The following is a 26,832-nucleotide window of genomic DNA, read 5'->3' as shown; positions in this document are numbered from 1 at the left end:
AATCAGGGACTCGACAAGACTGCCCACTCTCCCCCTACCTATTAAACATAGTACTAAAAGTCCTGGCTGTAGCAATTAGACAACAAACAGAAATAAAAGAAATACAAATTGGAAAGGAAGAAGTAAAAACATCACTAATTGCAGAAGACATGATAGTGTACTTAACTGACCCCACAACTTCCACCAGAGAACTCCTACAGCTGATAAACAAGTTCAGCAAAGTGGCCAGATATAAAATTAACTCAAACAAATCAGTAGCCTTCCTATATTCAAAGGACAAACATGTGGAGAAAGAAATTAGGAAAAAAATTGTATAACCTTCACAATAGTCACAAAAACTATGAAATACCTTGGTGTGACTCTAACTAAGCAAGTGAAGGACCTGTATGACAAGAACTTCAAACCTCTAAAAAAGGAAATCGAGGAAGATCTCAGAAAATGGAAAGATCTCCCATGCTTATGAATTGGAAGGATCACCACTGTAAAAATGGCCATCTTACCAAAAGCAATCTACAGATTAAATGCAATCCCCATCACAATTCCAACCTAATTCTTCATAGAGTTGGAAAGAACAATGTGTTATTCATCTGGAATAACAAAAGACCTAGAATAGTGAAATCCATCCTCAACAACAGGAAAACATCTGTGGGAATCACTATCCCTGACCTCAAGCTATATTACAAGGCAATTGTGCTGAAAACTGCATGGTACTGGTACAGAAATAGGCATGTGGATCAATGGAATAGAATAGAAGATCCAGAAATGAGCCCTCATGTATATGGTCACCTGATTTTTGACAAGAAGCTGTAAACATTCAATGGAAAAAAAACAGCCTATTCAACAAATGGTGTTGTTCCAACTGGCACTCAGCATGCAAATGAATGAAAATAGACCCTTTCTTATATCCTTGTACAAACCTCAAGTGCAAGTGGATCAAAGATCTCCACATTAAACCAGGTACACTGAAACTATTAGATGAGAAAGTAAGGAAAACCTTAGAACTCATAGGCATAGGAGAAAATTTCCTGAACAGAACACCAATAGCTCAAGCTCTAAGGTCAAAGATTAACAAATGGGACTTAATGAGATTGCGAAGTTTCTGTAAGGCTAAAGACACTATCAAGAAAACAAAACAGCAGCCAAAGGGTGGGAAAAGATCTTTACCAACCCAACATCAGATAATATCCAAGGTATACAATGAACTTAAAACGCGAGACAGCAGAGAATCAAACAACCCTATTAAAAAATGGGGTACAGACTTAAACAAAAAATGCTCAATGGAGGAATATCCAATGGCTAAGAAACATCTAAGGAAGTGCTCAACATCCTTAGCCATCAGAGAAATGCAAATCAAAACAACCCTGAGATTCCACCTCACACCAGTCAGATTGGCCAAGATCCAAAACTCAGATGACAACAGATGCTGGAGAGGATGTGCACAAAGAGGAACTCTTCTCCACTGTTGGTGGGATTGTAAACTGATACAATCACTCTGGAAATCAGTCTGGCTGTTCCTCAAAAAAACGGACATAGTAGTACCTGAAGACCCAGTTATTCCACTTCTGGGCATTTACACCAGAGACGCTCCAACATACAACAAAGATACATGCACCACAATGTTCATTGCAGCTCTATTTATAATAGCCAGAAGCTGGAAAGAACCCAGATGTCCTTCAGTAAAAGAATGGATACAAAAATTGTAGTACATTTACACAATGGGTTACCACTCAGCTATCAGAAACAATGGCTTAACAAAATTCTTAAGAAAATGGCTGCATCTAGAGAATGTCATCCTGAGTGAGATAACCCAGTCACAAAAGAACAGACATAATATGCAGTCACTGATAATGTGATACTAACCCCAGAAAGCTCTGAACACTCCAGAAACAACTCACAGACTATGTGAAGTTCAAGAAAAAAAATAGAATATATTTTAATTAAAATAGAAATGTATCACATCCCCCTTTCCTCCCTACAGCCCCTCCCAGTTTCTCTCCTATCCCCTCAAATTAATAACCTCTTTTCCTATATTGTTATATATATACATATGTGTATGTATATTTACCCACAAATACTTAATTACAACCGTAAAAAATGTATTTGTATACTTTTATGCAAAAATGCTTAAAAATTTGTACATTTATCTTTGTTTTTTAAAATAAAGTTTTTCAATAAAAAATAAAATAAAATTGAGTAGCTGTTGAGGCTGCAAAAAAAACCAAAATATATGAAATACTACATCTAAATCATGCTACTTTTCATTTATCAAAATAAAGATCCTCTCTGACTTGAATTTGAAAGATGAATAATCTTAGCTTACTGCCTTTACATCCCTGCCCTGACCTCACTTTTCATTTTAGATCCCTAATTTTCATTACATCAGCTTTGACATGTCAGTAAACATAATCCCATTTTCTGGGTGATTCAGTAAAGTTTATAGACTTCTCTCCAAATGGTGTCTCTGAATATTTACTTCAGTAAAACTGCTTTTGTTTTTATGATTATGAGAATATTATATGTAGCCTAGCAGCAGACTATGGTTTCAATAATAAATCACTGTATACAGTCTCTTGTCTGAAAATAAATATTGAGATGTTCTGGTCTAAAATTTATTTGTTAATTCATTTTTAATTCATTGATACTTTTCAAGCTAAATCAACCAGTAGGATCCTGAGAATATTGATAACTGAGTCTCATCTTAGAAATTTTTTTTCAATTAAATTTATTCAGTTTGGGCATAGGGATTTAAAACCTACTAACTGACCAAAATTTTGTCTCTGTCATGACTCACATGCTCTCATTTCTTACACTTCATATCACCTCTTTCTTAAACTTATAATAAATGTTCTGAAAGTAAAGATTATTTTTTATGCTTGTAAGCTTCTAATGAGTTGCCTGTTTGTAAGAGCCATATTAATTGTTATGGTATTAGCAGTATTACCTTTGGCTGACATCTTGCCTATTTTCTGAAGTGGAAAGATGCTTATAGAATATATATATATATATATATATATATATATATATATATATATATATATATATATATAATCAACCAGAGATAAGTCTGATGTCAGTTTGGCTTTACATATTAATCCATTTCACCAGTTTGGAGTTGTAAAATTTTAATAGTATGTGATTACTCCATCTTTATTAGCATTATCTTCTCTCAATATTAATGCCAGTATAACCTTTATTAGCTCTGGGAATTATTTTCTGAGTTTCTGACTAATCCCTTAGGTGATTAAATAAAATTTTTATTAGCTACATTAGAAAGTAAATGAAAATCAATGAGAACAAATTTAAATAAATTTAAATGAAAGAAATAAAATTAATTCAAACCCTGTCTTATTTCATAAAACAAATTTTGTTTTTTAGAATGCAACAATACCAAGGCATTTGTATTTTTATAATGTACTCATGTTTTCTTAAATAAGTATGTAGTTTTACAATGATAATACATATTGACTCACAGTAGGGTTCCAAGAATTTGAAGTAATAAGAACCCTTATTTTCTTTAAATATTTATTTAAACTTATTTGAACTATTCTTTAGTTTTCTTTTTCTCAAACTTGAGCTTTTACATTATGATTTGGACTCTATATAATTTCTAACCTTACTTTCCTTTACAACATAAATTTATGATGAGGTTCAAGCTTCATGTTAAACATAAATGTGCTTCTCCATATATGTGTATATTTATATTACACACATATATGTATTCATTCATATAACATAATATATTGTGTTTTGTATGTATAACATAATGTCATACATGTTTTACTTCATCTTCTGTGTATATGATATATATCATATTATATATATATATATATATATATATGTATTCACTTTTCTACAATGTGAGAGGGACATAGTAAGCATCCTAGTACATTCCTAACAACTTATTGTAATAAAAACATAGGTGAATTCCTTTTGTGATCCATAGAATTCCCAGATGTTCATCCTCTGTAAGGTTATTAAGTTCCTTTTTTGTCTATCTGTTTACATGTGGTTCCTCTCTGCCAGACGTTTCTGCAATTTAACCACACAACCAATTAGAATTAACCTACTTTAATTCTGCATTATGTTTGTGGATTTTCTATCTTCAAGTGGGTGTAAATAAAAGAATCATTACCACTTTATTTCCCAAATGTTTTTCCCCTACTTGTTTGCTTAAAGACAATGTCTTCCAGCTGAAATGAAAACTGGGCTGTGTGGGTTCACTTTGAATTGTGAAAATGTCCTGGGTTAATGAGAGCCAGAGACCTGCTTTGTTGACTTCCTTTTTATTAGGAATGTCCTGCAGGTTTTTTTCTGAGACCTGGGACTTCTCATATTTATATTTCTGTACATTCGGTTGTATATGCTTCCCTTGTAATAATTTTCCCTTTGATCTGGCTCACACTCTTTATTTGAATTGGTCCCCATTGTTTGATTGTTTTTTTTTCAAGTTCACTTATTCATAAATTTCTCTTTCATTGTCTATTCACCTTGAAATTCCATTTTTTTTGTGCAATCACCATGACAGTGATGCCTTCATCTTCTTCCTCTGACCTTCTCAATAATCTTCCTACAATTGTCCCCTTCTGGTCCCTAGACAGGAATTCTACACTGTAATTCAGTTCCTGCCTACGTATAATGAGTTTTTAAAAAGTTTAAAGATTTAAAATTTCCCTTCCCCTTCTTCCTTAGGTTTGTCAACTACTGTTCTATACTATTATATTTTCAAGTCTCTTTTGATACCATAATTTTCACCTTCTTTTCTCAGCTAATACCTGGTGTTATTTTTCAGAACCATGGACTTAGATAGTTTTTGTATAAGGACATGATTGCCTTTCCTGATGTCCCTGTTTTATCATGACTCAGGTCATTATTTCTAGTTTGGAGAACAACTTTACCAGTCATTTGGACATTAATAAATTACCTTAGGCATTGTCTATCTAAAAAAACAAAATACAGCCAAACAAAACCAAATGAACAAAAATCCCAGATCATCCTTGCTTTACATTTTCTCTTCTCTTTTCGTTATATATTATATAGAACCTTTACTTGTATTACACATTTGCCTTTTAATATTTTATTCTTTATTTCATTTATTGTTCAACATAGATACATGAGATCTATCCTTAGTCTTCCATTGACTGCCCTCCTCACTAATTTTAAAAGGTTCCGTATCTCAGCTGCCTTTCCATGGTTTGAATTTTGTTTCAACCCTTTGTTAGGAGGACCACATTGGTATGAAACTCACTGCTCTTTCTTCTTCACTTCAGCTATTTGATTGGCTTGAAAAGAAACAGACTTGGGCAATCTACCCTCAATAATTAGTTTGACTATGTTATCTTTAGGTGTTCTCTATGTCCAGGGCAGGTATTAATTGCTTACCAAGGGGAACTGAGAAATTAACTTTTCTGCCATTGTGACACATGGCAAATAAATGACTAACTGGCTATTACTTGTGAAGAATTCTATTAAAACCTACTGAACTCTAAAACACACTCACATGACTCTTTTCTGCTCTCCCAGATGCTCTTTCTCATTTTAGTATAGCCATGATGTTTCTGTTTGCTGCAGTTTTCATGTGTATGTTACACTCTGTTGCCTACATGCTTTCTTGGGTCTGTGGCTACTTTCTGATTCCATGAAATTGATAATAGGTTTTTCTTCTCTTTCTGATAACTCTTGGTCATAAAGTCACAAGCACCACTTCTGTCTTTGGTATTGAATAGTCTTCTGCTGCTTGGGAAAGGAAAAGATTAAGTTGTTTTCTCATGCACATTGTTTAAGTTAGGACCAAGCATATTTTCAACAACCCCCGTGTCCCAGAAGCTATTGGGTGTCATCAAACTCATCAAATGACTGTAATTCTTTGAAGACCCCCAAATTATGATTCATATCATTTCACAGATGAAAATTGGACTCACTGGTGAATGAAATCATCAAGGTCTTTCAGCTAATACAGGATGGAATTAATATTTAAATGTATCTTTTTAACTCTAGAGCATATGCTTTCTTCATGGAGGTGCCAGTATTGCAACCGTCTTAATTCTAGAATTTGTTGTCTCCAAAACAGGACATTTCTTCAAAATAAAAAAGAAAACCCTGAAATTTTATCCAGCTAAAATTAAACTGAAAGAAGTTATATAATATTCTTCCTACTTGATCTGGCTACTCGTGAAGTATATAGCTTCCCTTCATTATCCACAGCAATTCTTAGAGTGATCGCACGCACAAGGACTGGAGCCGCCGCATTGTGCAAGAGGGAAGAGGAAAAAGTTGATTGCTATCACTTGGCTACTAACATGCCACTTTTCAAGTGGTCCATTATGGCTTCAAAGAATAAATGGAGGAAACAGATGGAAATTCATTTGCTGGAAATTATTATGGATATAATTAAAACCCAACATTGATATGACTGGAAATCAGTGATGTGACAGCGAAGCTGGAAGAAACCATAGCAAGCACTATCCCATGAACTCAGAGGAATGGAGTGAAGAATAAGATTTTTTTCAATGTCATATGCATAGAAATTCTTCTGTGTGTGCTTATCATAAAAAAAGGCCTGTGTCACACAGTTCTCATTTCCCCTTGTACTTCTCCTTCACTGAGAAAGAACATGTGTGTTGAGTTAATCTTTAATTCATTCATCATTCATTCATAAACTGGCTTAATAATTTTATTCATATACAATCTTCTTTTTGAATGTATAATTTAGTCACTTATAACATATTGACAGAATTGCACAATCATCACAGCAGGATCATTTTTGAATCTCTGTCTCTGCTTCCCCACCTGCTCCATCTCTCTCTCTCTCTTTCTCTCTCTCTCTCTCTCTCTCTCTCTCTCTCTCTCTCTCTGTCTGTCTCTGTCTCTCTGTCTCTCTGTCTCTGTCTCTGTCTCTGTCTCTGTCTCTCTCTCTCTCTCTCTCTGTCTCTCTCTCTCTCTCTTATTGTGTTCCTGGCCAGCCTCTTCACGTCTTTCTTTCTCTTCTCTCTATCCTTTCTCTTCCTTTTCTCTTTCTCTACCTCTACTCCCTTCCCCAGGCACGCTTCCCATAACCCAAATAAAATTCATCTCTTCATTTTATACTTTAAAAAAGACCATAGACAGAAATTGATTAGCAGTCATCTTCGCATTCCTATCCTCGTCTCTCGGAAAGCACTAACACCATGTGTCACTGGTGTGTCCTATTTTGGATATTGGCTATAGATGGAGCTATGTGACTTCTTTGACTTCTGCATACCATTCTTAAGGGCCATCATCAGCACTATCATAGAGATTGGAAATTAATCCAATAGAATATTTTGAGTATAAATCATGTATCAAACCCCATGAGACACTAAGAATAGGATTAAAATTCAAATGGAATATGGTGTTCTTCTATAATTTAAAATTAAGTGGGTGATAATTTTTACTACATAATTGTGCTAATGTCATTGAAATTAGAATTGTGGGTAATTTTACTCCAGAAAATCTTTTTAAAATATCAAAGTAACATGTACTGAGAAAGAAAATTCGGTGCAGTTCATATTTAAGTTGAATATCAGCCATGAGAAAAAGATATTAACATGATTACGAGACTCCTGTTCTATGTCAGCTCAAATAGGAAGTCCGAAGCCAGAGAGACAAGGAGCAGGTGGCTTTACTTTACAACCAAAAAGCATCGTCAGAGAGAACAGAATTTATCCAATGATGATTGAAGGCCCAGAGAAGAGGCAGGTGGCATGCACAGAGGGCTGAGGTTTGGAAGTGTAAAAGCTTAGGGACTCTCGATTTCCAACAGGAAAAAGGGAGTTTTCCACTTGAGGGATGAAAAGGCTTCCGAAGCATAAACCTTTCGAAATGTACACATTTCATCAGGAACCTTGAAATGATGTATAAGTCTATTGCATAGGGAAGAGGCTTCTAACAAAAGGCTTTTTCGCAAGTGCCGTGAGTCACTCAGGACCCTGTAAGAGGCTCTCATTTTCATCTGTCTTCTCATACCACAGAACTTTGGCTTGTCTCCAGCTGTCAGGATAGAGGTCCTTGTTCTGCTCATGCTCATTTGATTGAAGACATTCAGTGAAAGGCATGCCATTCCAGGAATGCAATTACTTCATCCCAGGGGACTGCCCTGCACTGCTGTGTGTTGAAGTGAATCACTGTATATCCCACTTATTCCATACGCAGGGACTATTCTGCAGACCTGTCTTAGGCATATTGAACTGTGTTCATGTTATTAGCACAGTGTGGCAACTAATGATGGATGTGTTTCATCCTTCACCGGCAGGGCGTTTAGTTACAACCATGTAACCACAGGGCAAGACATATTTTCAATGAAATCGATCATGTGCAATCTTTTATGGAGAACTAAAACATTCTTTAGACATAAAAATACAAGGTTACTAACACAAATTAAAATTTGACTAGTAAGGGCTTGATTCATTAAGCCACAATCCTTTTCTTTCACATGTTTTTACTTGAAGTAGGATTGTATTGCCTTCCATTCTCTCCTCCCCCAGGCCTTCCCACGGTCCCTCACTCAATCCATTCTCATGCCCCCTTCAGGTTGATAGTCACGGTTTCTTGATTATGATTTCAGTAGACAGAATATGTATGTGTGAATATACATACATGCATGTACAGACAACCTGCCCAGTCCATTTTTGTTGTTTGTTTACATATGGTTTCACGACTTACCACTTGCATAAGACAAACATTAATGAGGTCCATCCCTCAGAAATGCTAACTCTTCTTCTACCGGGAGTCACCAGTGTTGCTGTATCTTTTCCTAGGAATGGGACCTCATGAAAATTTCCCCATCAACATTAGTATGTCCATTGATATCGACATTGGTCCAGTCTTAATCATGTGGCTCTTTGTAGGAAAGACTGTTTCATAATTGGCTTCTTGTTATCTCAGCTTCTGCAATCATTCTAATCTTTTTTCCCTAATATGGTTTGAGCCATAGATGGAGAACCTCTGGTGCCTATGTATTTGCTGGGGAAAGAGTCCCCATGATCTTTTGATGTCTAGATTGTGTCCAGTCTAGTTGTCTATGACTTGTCTCTATATTACTATTATGTGAGGCTTTTGTGGTAAGCAGTAGTAGTAACCCTTAGCAGTGGGCATAAGAATGAGATTTAGAATGTTAGCATGTTGATTGAGCCTTAAGTCCAGTTGTACAGCTGTTTGTTGCCACTGAAATGTGAGTGCTATTTCTAGCTTGCTATGTGGGAACTGTAATGGTTCATAAGAGTTGAAATGGTAGAAGACTTGAATTGCTTCTCTACCTTAGTAGTTTGCATCATATTTGTGATGCTTTGTATATGCTTGACCCAGGGAATGGCATTATTAGAAGTGCCCTGTTGGAGTAGGTGTGGCCTTGTTGGAATAGGTTGGAATAGGTGTGTCACTGTGGGCTTTAAGACTCTCATCCCTGCTTCCTGGAAGCCAGTATTCTGCTAGCAGCCTTCAGATGAAGATGTATAATCTCAGTTCCTCTTGTACCATGCCTGCCTGGATGATTCCACGTTCCTGCCTTGGTGATAGTAGACTAAACCTCTTAATCTGGAATCCAGCCCTAATTAATTGTCCATTATAAGACCTGTCTTGGTCATGGTGTCTGCTCACAGCAATCAAACCCTGACTAACACAGTATTGTTCAGTACTATGGAAGATAGTCTACAGGAAAGAGGCTTTTGGGTCAGATTCAGTTCAAATCATTCAAGCCCTATGTCCTAAGTGTGCAGTGCCTTCTAAACAAGGGCCCATACTCAACCTTGGAGGGTCAAGCAAGGTCTACATTGGTAATATATATTGTCTGGGGCGTTACTTGGACTTCCCCTATCAGCAAATAGAAAGACTATTTTCTCATGTCTGGTAAATGCAATTTTAGGTATTATGTAATTGTGGCTAAGTATAGATGAACATGATTCCTTGAGACTTCACCGAACAGCCTTTGTCTTATCTGTCCCTTGTCTCTTCTCCTTATGTATTGACCTGCCGTCATCCTTCCCTTGGAAAACCCATTTCATATCCCTTATATCTTGTTAAGTTGAGATCTTTGAAGGGAAGAACCGAGGTAATGAGAACTCAGGATTCAGACCAGGACTATTGATTTAGCTCTCAGCTCCCAGGCTGCTGTATGGTCATAAAGAGTATTTAGCATATTGATTGCACAAAGAAGCTTTTGGCCTTTAGGTTAATGTCAACATGTTTTCTGTGGTGCACTTTGATACCAGCTATGCTTAAAGAGGCACTTACAGGTTTAGTTACTAACTGTGAATGGTCTGCAAATTGAATCTCCTCAAGTAAAACCTCATTTTGTATTGTAACTCAGTATGTATTTGATGGAGATATGACTTGAACAAATTTTTGTGTTTATCTCAAAATATAATTGTGAAGTTAAAATGCTCACTTAATGAAGATGTATCTTTTGTATCCAAATATAAACTGTTTACAGTTCATAAAGTTATCCCTACCCCATCTTCCCATTCCAAATAGTTTTCCACATTTCCCTAATATCCTATTTCTTTTATGCCTTAATGTCTTAATGTATCTATATGGAATCTGGAGCACACCAGTAAAAGATTTGCTATTCCTCTGAGTCTGGCATATTTAACAGAAAAGTTATCTATAATTGCATCCATTTTCATGGAAACGACATCTAGTCTAATATATATAATCCTTTCACCTGCTGTGTAGAAATTGTATTAACATTATCTATTTGTTTGTAGTGTGAATATGGTTATGTGTGGATGTGTGCAGATGCCTGCAGAGGCCAGAGATGTCATATCCCCTAGAACTGGAGCCACAGCCTGTTGTGAGGCTCTCATTGTGGGTGCTGGAAACTGAACTCTGGCCCTCTAGAAGATCGGTACTCACTTTTAACCACTGACCCATCTCTCCCACTCCTGTGTTAGTCTTAACTGTTAACTTGAATTTCACCTACAGGACAAATCCCTTTGTATATCTATGAGGACATTTCAAGAAGGTTTATTTGAGATGGAAATATTCATTCTGAATAGGGACAGTAGCACTTCATGAGCTGAAGATCTGTACTGTATAAAAAGTAGACACTGAAATTAGCAAAAGTCTTCATCTATCTCTTTTTATCCCTTTTTCTCCTCTTTTAATTATTTACATTCCAAATGCTGACCCCTTTACTAGTCTCCCCTGGTAGCATCCTTCCTTCTATGCCCCTCCCTTTCACCTTGATAACCTTGTGATCTGCCTTCTCTAGGCATCAAGTCTTTATAGAATTAGGCACATCCTTTCTTACTGAGGCCAGACAAGGCAGTCGTCTGCTACATATATGCCTTGGCTCCCTGTTTTCTTAAGAGAATAAAAAATGGCCAACCTCCTGACACTTCTGGTATCTTTCCTTTTTCTACGATGATGGACTATCCTCCAAACTAAGTACAAAACCAAACTCTTCACCTTCTACTTTTGCCAATGTTTTTTCTTTTGTGGGAAGAATAACTAATATAGGTATGTATACTGGTCACACAATGTAGCTATTGTGTCCAGTACAGCAGTAACATTACATGTGCACATCACCCTAGGGGGGTTGACCTAGAGTCCTTTAAATGTAAAACTAAAAATGGCTCCTCTTGTATGCATGGGCATCACACACTAGGCAGATTATCAACTATCAACTGAGCTTCATCTTAGCCCTATTTTTAGCTTTTTGTCTTTTTCATTTTTGTTTCTTAACCTTCATACTGAGCTCGATGGTGTAGCGGTTAATTTATATTCCTACCAGTGTGTGTGTGTGTGTGTGTGTGTGTGTGTGTGTGTATGTGTGTGTGTGTGTGTGTGAAGTTTCCCTATTCCCCACACTCTTGCTAGAATCTATTGTTATTTATTTTCTTTGTGATAATCAGGTGATTGGAATGAAATTCAACAGTGATTCAGTTAATACTTGTATTTATTTTTTCTAAAGTGCATACGTATAGCAATATATTTTACTGTAATGTAGTAAAATTTTAGTCTCCCTGATGGGATGGTAAATATTGTTCATATATTTTTCATTCATACATCATCTTTTGGAAACTATTGTCCATTTCATTATCTCATATATTGTTTGTTTGCTGCCTGTAGATTTTTGGGATTTTTATGACCCTAGATAGGCTGCTTTCTGTATGTATAACTAACAACATTTTCCTGCGTCTGCAGTCTGTCTCTTCTCTCAATTAATTTTTTCTTTCCCTGTGCAGAACTTTTTGATTTTATGCACTTTTTTGTCTATTTTAAACTCTTGATTTAATTTTGTTAAGCATATTTTTAAGAAAGTTAATGCTTTATCTGCAATTTCAAATTTATTGAAAAATAGTTTCATATCTCTCTCTCTCTCTCTCTCTCTCTCTCTCTCTTCTTTCTTTTTCTTTCATTTTTATTTTTGAATTCACTTTTTTGTTGTTGTTGTATATGTAGTTGATTTAAAAAACAATCTATATCATTAATATCTTTGGTGTTTGTTTTAATGTGGGAATTTATGCTTTTTGTCTGTAAATCTTCCTCTTAGAACCAATTTCATTATAGGTTCTAGAGTTTTTATTTTTATTCAATTCTAGAAAGTTTTAGAGTTTCCTTTTCATTTCTTTGATTAATTACTCACCCTCTACTAATGTTGTGTTGACCCATCCTCATGTGTTTTGTGATTTTTCTTGCTGTTAACAGAATAAAAAAAATTTACTTTTTTAAGACATACTTTCTATCTTAAGTTGTGGTCTATTTTAAAGACAGTCACATGAGCTGATGAGATGAAGATAGGTTTTGCAACATTTTAGTGGAATATTCTAGATATTTAAGTTACTTTGACTTTTGATGTCATATAATTTTAGTTTGATCTACAGTGTTAGGTAAAGGATCTCTAGTGATCATTTGTTGATTTTTTTTTTGAGAGGATACTGGATAACTTGTCTTTGATGAGAATGAAATATTGAGGTTACCTGCTATTTTTCTTTAAAGTCCACTTATGTCTATACATGTAGTAATGTCTGCTTTATAAAACTGGGTGTGCTAATGTTTGGTGCACGGATGTTTAGATTTGCAATTTATATTAATTAACAGGATATGGCATTCTTCAACTCTCCAGAATAGTTTTGGTTTCAAACCTTTTTGTCAGACATTAGCACTGCTGTATATGCATGCTTTCCAGTTTTGTTTGCTTGGAATACTCTTTTTTATCCTTTAAACTCAACGCTGTTTTTATATTGATAGTGAATTTCATTCCTTGTGTGCATCAATAGATGAGCAGTGATTTTAATATCTTCTATTTATTTATTTAATTATAAATTTGATATTATTTATATTTTATTACCTTTTTTATAGTCCAGCCTTTATCTCTTTCCATACTTCTCTCCCACAGTTTCTTACTCATTTCTACCACTGTCTCCAAGAGATGATCCCGCAACTCCCTTGCCCCACCCATTACCTCTAGTCTCTAGAGTTAGGTGCATCTTCTCTCACTGAGAAAAGACTAGAAAGTCTTCTGCTATCATTTATATTTAAAGATAACAAAAGTTAAGGGAGAAAACAACGAAGGAAGAAAGGAAGGAAGGAAGGCAAAGAAGATGCTTTGTGGTCTGAAATTCCTATACATTTTGTTCACTTTGATATTTCACTTAGAAGGGAGCTCTAAAGTCAGTGTCTAGAGTATTTTGAAGCAGCAGAATCTCCATCTCTCTAGAATAATAGGAACTATATTTGCTATTCATCAAGACATTGGCAGTGGGCATTGCATTATGATTCTCATGTGTCTGTGCAAAGAAGTCTATTAGGTTTATTTAGTGTTTAAGACATCACATAAGAGGATTTATTTATATATCTCGTTTGCATTCCTATAATTTTATAGCATTTGGATGCAGCTGCATTCTACTGTGTTTCACTATCTCCAGGGTCATTTTGTAATCCCCGTCTTCGAAAGAGAACAAAACATGTATAGGAACAAAACCGAGTCAGAAAGCAAACTTAAGGTTCTTTCCCACTGACACTGAATTTTGTGTATTTTACAATTGACACATCCCTGAGTTATAGTAACACACTAATTAACCTTACCCTGAGAGGTGGGTTGAAGTGACTTTAAACTTTTCCTTATCTTATTTTCAAGCCAGTGCCTTTTCCTATGTGTTAAAAAATGTATTACCACAATTAAAATCATTACTTAGTTTCCTTAGAAGTTCAGAAGTACTTGGAAGGCCCGTCTCAAAGTAGTGTGGTGATAAAGATTTTTCTCATTCCCTATGTTAGCTTAATCATGTCTCTGAACACTTCTTTATTTAAATGAAGATTTTTATTGTTCTGTCTTCTTTGAATTATTGCAATCTGATAATGCACAATAAAGAATAAAGCTGAAAAGTTGCTTGTGGTTCTCATTTAACAGTTACAATAAAGGAACAGGGCGGTTGTTATCAAATGCTTTGTTAGATTATTAAACGAGAATGAAGGTTAAATTGGAAACCGGCTGTACTTAGCTATTGGGAAGATAGGTATCTCAGTTGGCACTAAATAATTTTACCTTCATTTTTTAAATTTTATCCACTCAAAAGGTTTTCCAGAATCATGAGATGCTTGAACTCATAAAGGATATTGAGGATAGAATGAGATGAAATATGTCTTGTAGATACTGGCATGAAGGAGGGTCTGGTGGTTAGTTATGTGTATCAGGTGGTGATGTAGATCCTTGAGGATTCCTGATGTTCGGGATAAGAAGATAATTCCAGCTCAGAAGTCATTCTGAAGTCTATTTCACTTCAGTGGGTCAAAATATGGGCAGCACATTTGTGGATAGAGTAGCTATAAAGTAAATGGGACAAATTTTACATAGCAGAGGCAGTTGAAGGGCCAATTACATCAGTTTAGATGTTTTTTTGTAGGTATAGAACTTTTATTAGATTTGCTAGTATTTGTTAATATTCACCTTATACTTTTTTTTTGTTCTTTATAAAGCAAGTTTATTTCTGCAGAGAAGGTGTCTTAGGTTCACATCCAGGGAAGAAGCAGAAAGAAACTACCCGTCTCAGTACCGGGTTCACATCCAGGGAAGAAGCAGAAAGAAACTACCCCTCTCAGTACTGGGTTCACATCCAGGGAAGAAGCAGAAAGAAACTACCCCTCTCAGTACTGGGTTCACATCCAGGGAAGAAGCAGAAAGAAACTACCCCTCTCAGTACCGGGTTCCTGAGTCCTCAGCAGCATGTTGTGTTTCAGCCATCTTTACTGGAAACCACCGAAGAGGTTGAGAGCATGAAGAGTCAAACTAGTTACCAGCTGTTGATGTTACCCAGGTTCCAAGGTGGGCACAACAGATTTTCAGGGCCAAGGGACCTGCTGTTGTTACACAGTGGCTGATTGAAGCTGAGCAAATAATCAGCTTTGTACTGGGGCAGCTGAAGCAAGGCCTGATGTAGTGTGACATCCTTTGCTGCCTGCTAGTTCAAATCTTATGAAAGAAGTATGTGTGCATGCCTTATCCCTTATTCTTAGTTTTAGGTATGGATTCCCCCCCCCCGTCCATGCCCTATAGCTCCTTGCACTTCTTTGAAGTTCTATGGTACTATGGGAAAAGGGGTTTACACTCTATTGCTAGTCATTGATATTATTCTTTATACCATAAAGGCTATAAAATATTGTATTATAACTAGCATCATAAATATCTACATAGATTCTTATTACTGGGTACACTCAAAATACAATGTGTAGTGGTGTGCCGATCAATCTTGAATATCATTTATTGGACAGACAGGTGTATCAATTATTAAATTAAATCTTGTAATTAAATAATGGGGATTTTTGAACTAATAAATGGTTCTATCAGAATATCTTTAACATATTTTTAAGGGGAATATAATAATCAGTATTAAATTTACTTTATTTTCTCTTTTGTCTCTTTTCCACCTTTTTAAATATCCTACTATCTCTCAAATTCATGACCTTATCTTGTTTGTTTAATTATGTTGTTATACATACCCACACACTGCATATATATATGCACGTATACATATACACACAAACACACTCATACACATACATATGCAACCAACTGCATCCATTTATTGTTGAACAAATATACTTCAGTTTAGAGCTGACCACTTGGGTCTGGGGGTTCCTCTTGGAGAAAACTGGTCCTCACTCCCTCAGCAGCCATTGATCACTATGTAGGGACCTTGTGAGGTTTTACTCATGTGTGTTGGCATGCCAACTAGTATTACTGTTATGCAGATCTTATTTAGGTAACCATATTGTTGAGATTTCATGGGTGCAAAATTCCTCCCATCCAAAAATTTTAACAGACAATTGCAAAGTGTCAAATCCATAGCTCTGTGGGTCTAGTGAGAGAGGTAAAGGCCTTCAGAGGCATGTCCTTTGGGACTCTGCCCTGTCCCTTCCTTCAACTGCATCACTCTGGTATGAATGCTGCTTTGTCACATTTCCCTTGATATTTTAACAGATTAAAAGCACTGAAATCATAGGTCAGATGAAGTTTTCCTCTTTTTAAGTTGAGTTCTCTTATCCTTCATCACTGTGATAAAGAATAATCAACCCAGAAACATATGTACACTTGCTTGGCGCTGTGGTACACTCCTGAAATCTCAGCACTAGGGAGAACTAGAAGTTCAAGGTTAGTTTGACTGTTGAGTCTTCGATCAAGAAAGAAAGGAAAGAACTAAAAAGGATAACATATTGGTAAATGTTTGGGAACACGGCAAGGTAACCAGGTGTATTTCTAATGAAGTAAAGTATTTTTTAATGCATCAGAGTATGTGTACACACAGACACATGCATGACCTTGGGAAATGACAGTGATGATCAGCACTGATGTCACAGATACAGAACCAATCACAAGTACACTGGCCACATAAGTGGTTGGCATTCATGTAAGAGAAAAAATATATATAATAGGCAAATCTACCTCTCAATAAAAGTAATACAAAGAAATATACAGCTAAACTTCCCATAGTAACATTTATAAGAGTAAAATCAAAGTCTGACTTTACTTAGACTATTAATGTTGGCTTAATTTTTACTTCTGGTATGCAGTTGAAATGCAAGTTCAAAACAGACAATGTAAACACCCTTTTGCTTTCATTAAATAGCCCCAGAATCACACCTAAAGGTAAGGACCTGGGCTGCACAGAAAGGTACATCTCTTTTCCAACTCTTGCTCAAAATCATCAGTCTACACTGCCCTCTGGGTTTTCAGCTATTTAAAGTGAAAGCTTTGTCAGACTTGATGTCACTCTTGAGTATCCATAGTCATATTTTGGCAAGGAAATCAGAGTCTGGCAGGCTTTTTCAATAATTTCCTATAATGCAAGAGGGCTTAATGCCCCTATTACAGAACTGATTCTATTAGACCTCCTCTCCAGAACTAATGGAGCACTCAACTTATTCATGTTAAGGAAAATTATTAAATATGAAAAGCTTCCAGAGTCTGCTGTGTGCCAGGATTAAAATTGCTCTGTTCTTCATAGTGACCAGAGAAGTCACCCCTTAATTAAGTTTGTTTATTCTTTTTCACCTGCCAGGAAGTACCCCTCCCTCAAAACACAAAGAACCATTAAGAACCATTTTAGATCTTTCTTTACAACCTTTTCTTTTAAAGTTAGATCAGCTATTTTGCATATTGATGAAATATATACACTTTCATTTTCTAATAATTATTAACTATTGTGAAGCTCTGAGTTGTAGCTATTGCTATGTTCATTGTCAAGGTTGGAGATAGTAGAGTCTCATGAGTATAAATAAATGTACAGAATATGGGTCTAAACACAAACTTCCTGAGCTTGTGGACTCCTTTCCTATTTAACTGAAGAATATGAAAGAATTAAGGTAGCAAAGTGGGAGTTAATGCAGCAATTTCCAAAATACTACATGGCTACCAACTGTGTAATTCAATCATAGTTTCAAGATAGATAATTTTCACTGCTAATTAAATGAAGTCTTTATCTAGTGACTCAGCTTTAAAAAAAACACAAAGTGAATAATCACATTGAAGCAGTGTACATTGTGGGAAATTACAGGTACAAATTGAACTGGCATCTCAGAGATAAGTTTATTAAAAACATTCTTATGATGTAGGACAAGATTTTAATGGAAAAAATGACATCTGACCATTTCTTGTAAGATTTATGATTTTGATGGATTAGACAAGTGCATTCAGCAAGTGAAAGGAAACTGTGAGAATTGGAAAGAAAGTTATGTCTACTTATCTGGTAGCGCAAGGACATTAGTCTGAGATGCTTAATGTTTGAAAAGTAAAAGTGGTATAGGTTCTGTGATATTGGATTTGAATAAGCATATACAGAATTTTACTCTAGAGAAGTTTTACTGAAAGAAACACCAGAGCCCCAAAGAAATATGTCTCAGTTTTGTGTAGATAGAGTCCTTTATAGACAGCAGCAAAGAAAATTATTAATTTGAAAAGAATAGTGACACTTCTTATGGATAAAATTAAGTGTTAGGTTTATTAGTCTAGATTCAAGCAGAAGATGAATGCAGACTTTAAAGTATGCTTGGCAATCTGTGTTCATCTCTGGACTCTGGAAAAGTCTGAAATTCTACTTCCCAAGTTTGTCATTCAGTGTTTGATTTGGGGTCAAGTTTATTAATCTCTCTCTTGATGAGAAAATAGTTCTAACCAAGATTAACTTGATGCATTTCATAAACCAACATGCATCTAGTCCTGGCGTAGAGTAAGTATGCACTTACCACATTTTATTTTTATATCACTGAGTTAATGAAGTTAACATTTTGAGTAAGACCCAATGACTGTAAATATCATGTATTACAGCGTGAAGAAATTAAAAGCAGATTGGTAAGTGTTACAGTATCCCATGGGAGAGGTGAAAAGTCACCGAATTTGATAATTATAAAAGGAAATAGGAACCAAGGTTTTAATTTGAGAGTAGTTTTGGCTAAGAGTTGAAAGGGGAATGTGGACGTTAACCCAGACTACCACAAACCAGCATATTCAGAGAACAGCACTGACCTTGATTGACACTGATGGAAGGGCGAGAACACAGCATGGGGACGGACAAGAGATGATGTTAACATTTAGCTCCCACAACGTCTTCTGAAGGTATCTGGAGAGACTTAACAATATCACAAAAGAGCCCTGAGTTAGCTGGAAAGGAAGACTCGGGAATGGTTCTTGGAATAGACATCAAGGCTGTTAGAAAAAATTATGTGAATCTATGCACAGTGGGAATAAAAAGGCTTGAACAGAGAGGGAAGCAAGTAGAGAAGAGGAGGAAATGGCCCCCCCAAATGGAACTATTTCTGCTGAATATACTGTAGCAAAATAATTGTGATGGCTATCTAATGCCAATGCCCTGGGGCAGGCTGCAGATGAAGATGAGCCGCAAGGCCTGGGTTTCTGGCCTTCAGGAGGGCAGATATTTATTATAAAACTCAAGGGTAAAACAGCTCTGCATACACTGAAAATGGTTGGGAGGTGAAAAATTAGAAGCAGAATGGACCTGATGTCTTAGGGTTTTTTAATCTACTAGAAAACACTTTCGTATGAGAGAAGATAACTCCAAGGTGAGTTTTATTTTTATAGAGATTGACACTATTTTATGACCTATTATGGAGAGTCAGATTGAAGACATCTCAAGCCCACAGAAGTACCTCCTATAGAACATGATACAAAGCAAGATCAATTACAAAGCATGAAGGCTTACTCTGAAACTGAGAGTCCTTGGCCTTCTGGTTAAGAAAGAATGACCACGTCATAGGCAGATACAGCCATAGTTGAACTCAATGGCAGGTAAGCTGAGGAAGGTCCCAGGGTGGAATTGTCTTTCATCTAAGTAGAAAATGATATTACTGCCCATTGCGAATAGATAGATGCACAATTTATGGGGGACAGCACTATAAGAAAATATAGTCTCCACTGAGAGAGATGAATAGAATTGCAGTTCAGTTGTATTTGATACAGAAGGTGATATAGAAAGAACAGAGATGTGACTCAGTGTCAGAAGGCTTGCTCATCATATGCCAGGTATTTGTTTCAATCCCTAATACTGGATAAACAAGACATTAAGGATTAGAAGGCAGCATTTGTGCTGTGTATGCTTTGTACATGTTTCTTCTCGTTGCTTAGGAGGCATAGATAAAACTACAGGACCATGAAAGGATTCTGGTTGCTGAGTGATTAAAGGAGAACACCAAGAAGAGAAGGCACATCTGATCCCTTTCAGAAAATTGCATGTTGCTGATATGACATGAAGAAAAGTTCGCTATCCCCACAGTAGGGCATTTCATCTAAGGTCTCTCTCTTTGAGTCCTGAGAGTTTCTCACCTCCCAGGTCTCTGGTACACAATATAAAACCAGATACACAGAATCCACTAGAATGGAAAGTCAAGAAGAGCCTCAACTTCAGTGGTACAGGGGTGGGGGTTGATTCCTAAACAGAACTCTAGTGGCTCATGCTCTAAGATCAGGAATTGATAAATGGAACCTCATGAAACTCCAAAGCTTCTGTAAGGCAAAAGACATAATCAATAGGACAAATCGGCAACCTATAGGTTAGAGAAAAATCTTCACTGACCCCACATCTGATAGATGGTTAATATCCAAAATATATAAAGGACTCAAGAAACTAACCTCCAAATAAACCAAAGAATCAAACCAAAAACTAGGGTAAAGAACTAAACAAATAGGGCATAGAACTAGGTTCTCAACAGAGGAACTTTGAATGGCTGAGAAGCATTTAAAGAAATGTTCAAAGTCCTTAGTCATCAAATGACCCCAAGTTTCCTCATTATACCAATCAGAATGGCAAAGATCAAAAACTCAGGAGACAGCACATGCTGGCAATAATGTGGAGCAAGTGGTCCACTCCTCCATTGCTGGTGAGATTAAAAACGGATATAAGGACTCTGGAAATAAAAGGGCATTTTATCTTTAAAGATATAGAATTTATATAAAACCATTTATGGACAATTCATAGTTATTACTGTATTCAGAGCTACACAATCTCCACAACATTTAAACATCATCACATTCTCAAAAGCAAACCATCAGCACTCACTTCTCTCCACTCCTCTTCTCTCTTCTCCTCACCTCTCCTCTTCTCTTCTGTCCTCCCCTTTCCTCTCCCCACTTCCCTTCCTTCTTTCCCTTCCCCTCCACTTCCTCCCCTTCTTCCCTTCCTTCTACTTTTATTTTTCCTTTCTTCCCCTTCTACTCTTGCCTTCCCTTCCCTCCCTTTCTCTTCCCTCTCCTCCCCTCTTCTTTTCCTTTTCTCTACCCCCTCTTTTCTCTCCCCCCTCTTTTCTCTCCTCTTCTTGCCCCTTCTTTATAATTTCTTTTTTTACCACTGAGTTCTATGCATTGATCAACTTGATTTTTATCTCTGTGAAATTGCTTATTTAGTATTTTATGTACATTTAGAATATTCTGTGTGGTATTTTGTGATTATTATATTTTACTTAATTGGAATGTTTTAATGTTTTACCATGTTCTAAGATGCACTAGGATGTAATTTTTGTGTTGCCAAATAGTCCTATAAGTTTTGATTAAATTTTCTTTACAAATATTTATGAGGATGAGAAGCTCCTTTATTTACACTTTGTTTTCATTATAAATATTACTTTTTATTTGCATAGACTATTGTGTAGATGTGTTATTTCTTTCCCTTGATGGATAGTTAAGAGTGAAACTTCTTGGTCATGAGTTAAACACTGAGAATGTACTGTTTTAATGTGTAAAACATGCAACCTTATATTCCCTCCTGGGATGCAAGAAAATTTCATTTTCTTTTAATTTTCGTCAATACTTGTTTATCTCTCATCTTAACTAAAAGAATCTTAGTAGATGTGTATGAAGTTTTAGATTTCTGATGATCTAGTGACTAAATATCTTTAAATGTTGTCATAGATCATTTTCATTAACTTCATTGAAGCAGTATCAGTTCAGAACACAGCTAGGAAATTCCACATGGCCCCACTCCTACATGGGAGACAGAGGTAGTCAATCTCTGCTGAGAGAAGGGGAACCAGTTTCTGCAAGTTTCAGAAACAAAATAGGTTGTCAAATTCTATATAATCAGTCCAGGGCACATACATATGAGCAATGTTAAATCCTTAGCAGTTTGATATACTGTGTATACATATATACAAATAAATGTATTTACATATGTAAATATATAGTATAAGGAACAGACATTATTAAAGAAGAGATCTTGACTTAAAGAGGAGTGGACATTGGAAGGGTTGGAGCAGAAAGGAAGGGTAGAAGAAGGTGAAATAGGGGCAGAAGGGGGCCTATACACAGTGCTCTTGCATGAAGTTCACAAATATAAAATCCAATAAATAAATATTTTATAAATTTAATAATTGAGTTATTTATCTATTTGTTATTTAATTATAATAGTTCTTATATATTCTATATAGAATTTCCTTATTAAATATAAGATATGAAAATATATTTTCTCATTTCAGTTTACCTATATTAGGGTTGCTATTGCTGTAGCCAAACACCATTACCAAAAGGCAAGTTGGAGATGAATGGGTTTATTCAACTAATAAATAAGGTTATTATGGAAAGAAGTGATGTAATTCCTTAAATTCCGAGTTTTGTTATACTAGCTGATTGGATTACAGTTAGTAAAGATTTGATGGCTGAAACTGTATTTATTCATTTGTTTGTTTCAAGTGCTCTTTATTACTGCCTACCTGCCTGTGCACCATTTTTTGTGCCTAGTGCCTGTAGAAACTAAAAAAGATCATTAGATACCCTGATATTAGAGTGACAGGCACTTGTGAACTTCCATGTGGGGGATGGGAACTGACATTGGGTTCTCTGGAGGATCCTTGAGATTTCTTAGCTTCAGAAGTTTCTCTGCAGTCCTAGTGGGCACAGTGGGAGTAATGGGCATTTCCAGCCCTGCTTCACTTCCATGCTGTGGAGTTCACAGATAGTGCCAGAGCTAAGTCATCTCATCTGATTCATCCTGCGGCATTCCTGGAGAATCTCAGCTTCCCACGTGCACACTGGATTTCTAAAATAATCTCCACAGCCAATGTTCCTCACTTATGGTATATCCACTTTCTAATCCCACCCCCGCAGTCTGGTCCATCTCTTTACAGTGTGTTACAGTGCAGCACCTAGGTCCAGGGGGGAGCCAACACTTCTCTGGCAGCTTAACTGAGCTGCATGGTGCAGATGAAGCTAGGTACCACTTGCTGATGCTCTTAGCTCTTTTGTTGCACAGGTTTTTTATTAATTATTTTATTTATTTATGTCCTAAACATTGCCCCTTCTTGGTCCCATCCCCTCTCCCTTTTACCTCTGAGAGGGTGCCCCTTGGCATCCTCCATTCCTGGAGTACCAAGTTTCTACAGAATTAGGTGCATCGTTTCCCACCAAGGCCAGACAAGGCAGTCCTCTACTACTTATGGTTTTAGAGAGCTTTATAGAGCTCATGTGGGCTTATTTTATTTCATATTTAACTTTTGGAAGATCTTCCTGTACAGGAGTAAAGTTTGTCTTTATTATCCTGGCATTCTGTAATGGGGCACAGAAGGACAGCTCCCAAGCTGCTATCTTAACTAGAAACTTTTTATTGGTTACTTTCATAAAAGAACGACTCTAGCAGGAATCAAGGAAAAGATGTAAAAGATAATTTTGTGTTGCCTAGATCAGGTGATCTCTGAGAGTAGGGACAGCACTTGGGGATTATAAACCAATGCTCATGAGGACAGAAGTCTTGTGCTTAGTCTGTCCCCACAGGCTAGTTGTTGAATATAGTCTGCCCTGGCAAACAGGCTTAACTTTGGTTGGCACCGCTCTGCTCTTATCTTACTAACAGAAATGCCCAGATATAAGGAATGAGCATTCGCAGGCATTACTTCTGATCTATGTTGGGTAATGTGTTAACTTGGTTCTGGAAGTGTCTGCAGAGCTCTGCAACACCTTCTATGATCTGTTTTGTGCAATAGCAATTTTCCATGAGAAGATATGCTAATATGAGATGGTTACTATCTTTTTCTGGGGGACAGTAAAGAAAGATGTTGCATTGCTAGAGCTAATTCCACTTTTTCAAAAAGTGATTGCTGTCTATGATGTTCTTCTGACACTGCCTACTTTGTAGTAACACCAACCTAGGCAAGTGCCTGTGTTGGTCCTGATGTTTTCCTTAGTGGGAGATACACTAAGGGTTCTGAGCCTTTGGTCATTAGCCAGGACTTGGCAGAAGAATACTGAGAGATGTTCCTGTGGATTACTTCACAGCAGACAATTTTCTCTTTCCTCGTTTTGCAAGTTCAGCTTTGTTCTTGATGAATGAATCATAAAAGTGAAAATTCCTTACATGCTGTTCTCTTGGCACTGAAACCCTTGGGTTCCGAAGCAGCACTGGCTTTGCATTAATGGAATTATTGCAATTCGTTCTGAAGAAATCTTCCTTATCTTGGAACCAGGACTACTAGATCCACAGGGCTAAGAGCAAAACGGGGTTCTGAGTTACAGGCACATTCTCCAAGCATCTTACTGAAACATTTACATAGCCACACCTGCTGTTGTGCTTCTGGCTCCCTGTATTCTACCAACTGGGGGACACGACAATATAGTAACTATTGATTTCAAGGACCCACTGTACCTGGGGAGGTGGAAATTAATTTTTAAAGGACATTTTCTTCAAACTTGTACTTGAGCTATGGCTTTGTTATATGATCTCACTGCTGTCCAACACTGTCTTTAACCTCAGAACTGCTGGCATTTCTCTTACTAGAGTTGTCCTATGTACTGTAAACTGGTAACCAGTATTCCTGTCCTCTACCCAGAGCATTCTAGGAGAAGAAACACAAATGCCTCCAAATATTAACACATGTTCCCAAGGAAGAAAAATGTGCTTACTGACAAAGATTTATATAATAGAAATTTTATTTATTTATTTTTTTTTGCTTTCACCAATCCCAATCTTTACTGTTTTACAAAAAGAGAACTTTATATATATCAAACACTCAAAGGGTAATGAAATATGGTAGATTATGTTAAGCCTATATTTCTAGACAAATCTTATTTTCTTATTTTATTAGGTACTCTTTGTATTTACGTTTGGAATGTTATCCCTTCCCCCAATCTGCTTCCATTACCCCTCCACTTGTCTTCAAGAAGGTTCATGACCCTTGATAATCCTAACAATCTTCTCCACCCCATTACCTTGGCATTCCCCTACATTGGGAAAATGTGCCCTCCCTGGACCAAAGGCCTCTTCTCACATTGATACCAAACACTGTTATCTTCAGCTACGTGTGTGCTCAATGGTTTGTGATTTAGTCCATGGGAGTTTTCGAGGGTTTGGTTGGTTGAAAATGTTGTTCTTCCCATGAGGTTGCAACCCCTTTCAGCTTCTTTGGTTCTTTTTTTAGCACCTTCATTGGGATTCCCATGTTCAGTCCACTGGTTAGGTGCAAGCATGCTCAGCTGCCTCTGTATGACTCTGGCAGAGCACCTGAGGAGGCATCCCCATCTCGATCATGACAGTAAGCACTTCTTGGCATCAGTAATAGTGCTTGGGTTTGGTGGCTGCACATGGGGTGTGTCCCCAGGTAAGGCAGTATCTGAGTGATCTTTTCTTCAATCCCTGCTCCTCTATTGGACCTTGTATTTTGTCCTGTGATTGTTTTGTTCTTCCTTCTAAGATTAGCTGAGGCATCCCCATTTTGGCCTTCCTTCTTTTTTAACGTCATAAATACCAAGACACATTTATTCTCAAATGGTTCTATTTTTTCCCAACTTGGATTTTATTCTGACAATAAAATTTTATTTCATTTAGTCTGATTTTACAAAAGTGATTTTCTGAGATTCTGTGTTTACCAATTAAGCAATATATGTCATTGCCTTTAGACATTTACTAGTAAATATTATTTTGACTCTGTTTGATTGCATTACATAGACTTCATTTCAAATTTTCAGAAAAAATAAAATTATCATCCTTAGGCCAAAACTGTAAATGAGTGTGATTAAGGACTGTGGAGAGATTCTACAAGATGAATTCCTGTTGCTGCTCTTTGTACACTCCTAGCTGTGAAAGAACAAGCTGATACAAAAATTGGTTAGGTAAGACAGCATGATTTCACACTGTCTTATGTATGGAAAGTACACAATGGTCTGAAAATATGGAAAAATAAAAATCAGATATGTTCATGCATAAAATTTTTATATGTCACTTTCATAAATGTTCTATTTCAAAGTGAACAGAACCTTTTGAAACCCCAGTGAGCTTGTAAATGGGAGGATAAGTAACATGGCAACCCTGCCAAACAATTATCTGACAAGAGAAGTAATTATTGCCCTTTGTTTACCAGGCCAACGAAGGTTAAAACAAGAGAGACATACTTTCAGAAAAAGCATGCATAAGTGAACATTAGTTCTGTTGGATCTAATGCAGGACAGAAGGCCTAACAGCTTCCACAGATATAGCCTCTGCTATTTTCCATTGGATATCTAAAAAGACAAAGCAAGAGACTTACTACATGGCAAATGTTCTCTTCAGCACCCATAGGAGGTCCATCTGGGAGACAAACACTGCATGCTGGACTCTTCTCTAAGATGACTGTGTGGATTTAGAGTATCCCTATATGTATGTCTCCATACGGGTTGTGTGTCTCTGTGCTAAATTTTTACATGAATAACCATCTTCTCTCACTCTCAGTTCCATAAGAGAAGGCAATATGTCATATTCATCCACCTCCAACAATAAGATACAGGACCATATCAGTGTGTGCTTGAGTACTGGCTAGGTGATGATTTATAAATATCTGCTGGGGGTGTGAAGAAATGCTTGTAAGCAGGCATAATTTACATGTAGAGAATCTGCTTTTGATCTGTTTCAGGTT

This window comes from Micromys minutus (assembly GCF_963924665.1).
Source record: "Micromys minutus genome assembly, chromosome: 18".
Classification (NCBI taxonomy): domain Eukaryota; kingdom Metazoa; phylum Chordata; class Mammalia; order Rodentia; family Muridae; genus Micromys; species Micromys minutus.
This window is presented reverse-complemented; position numbering follows the sequence as displayed.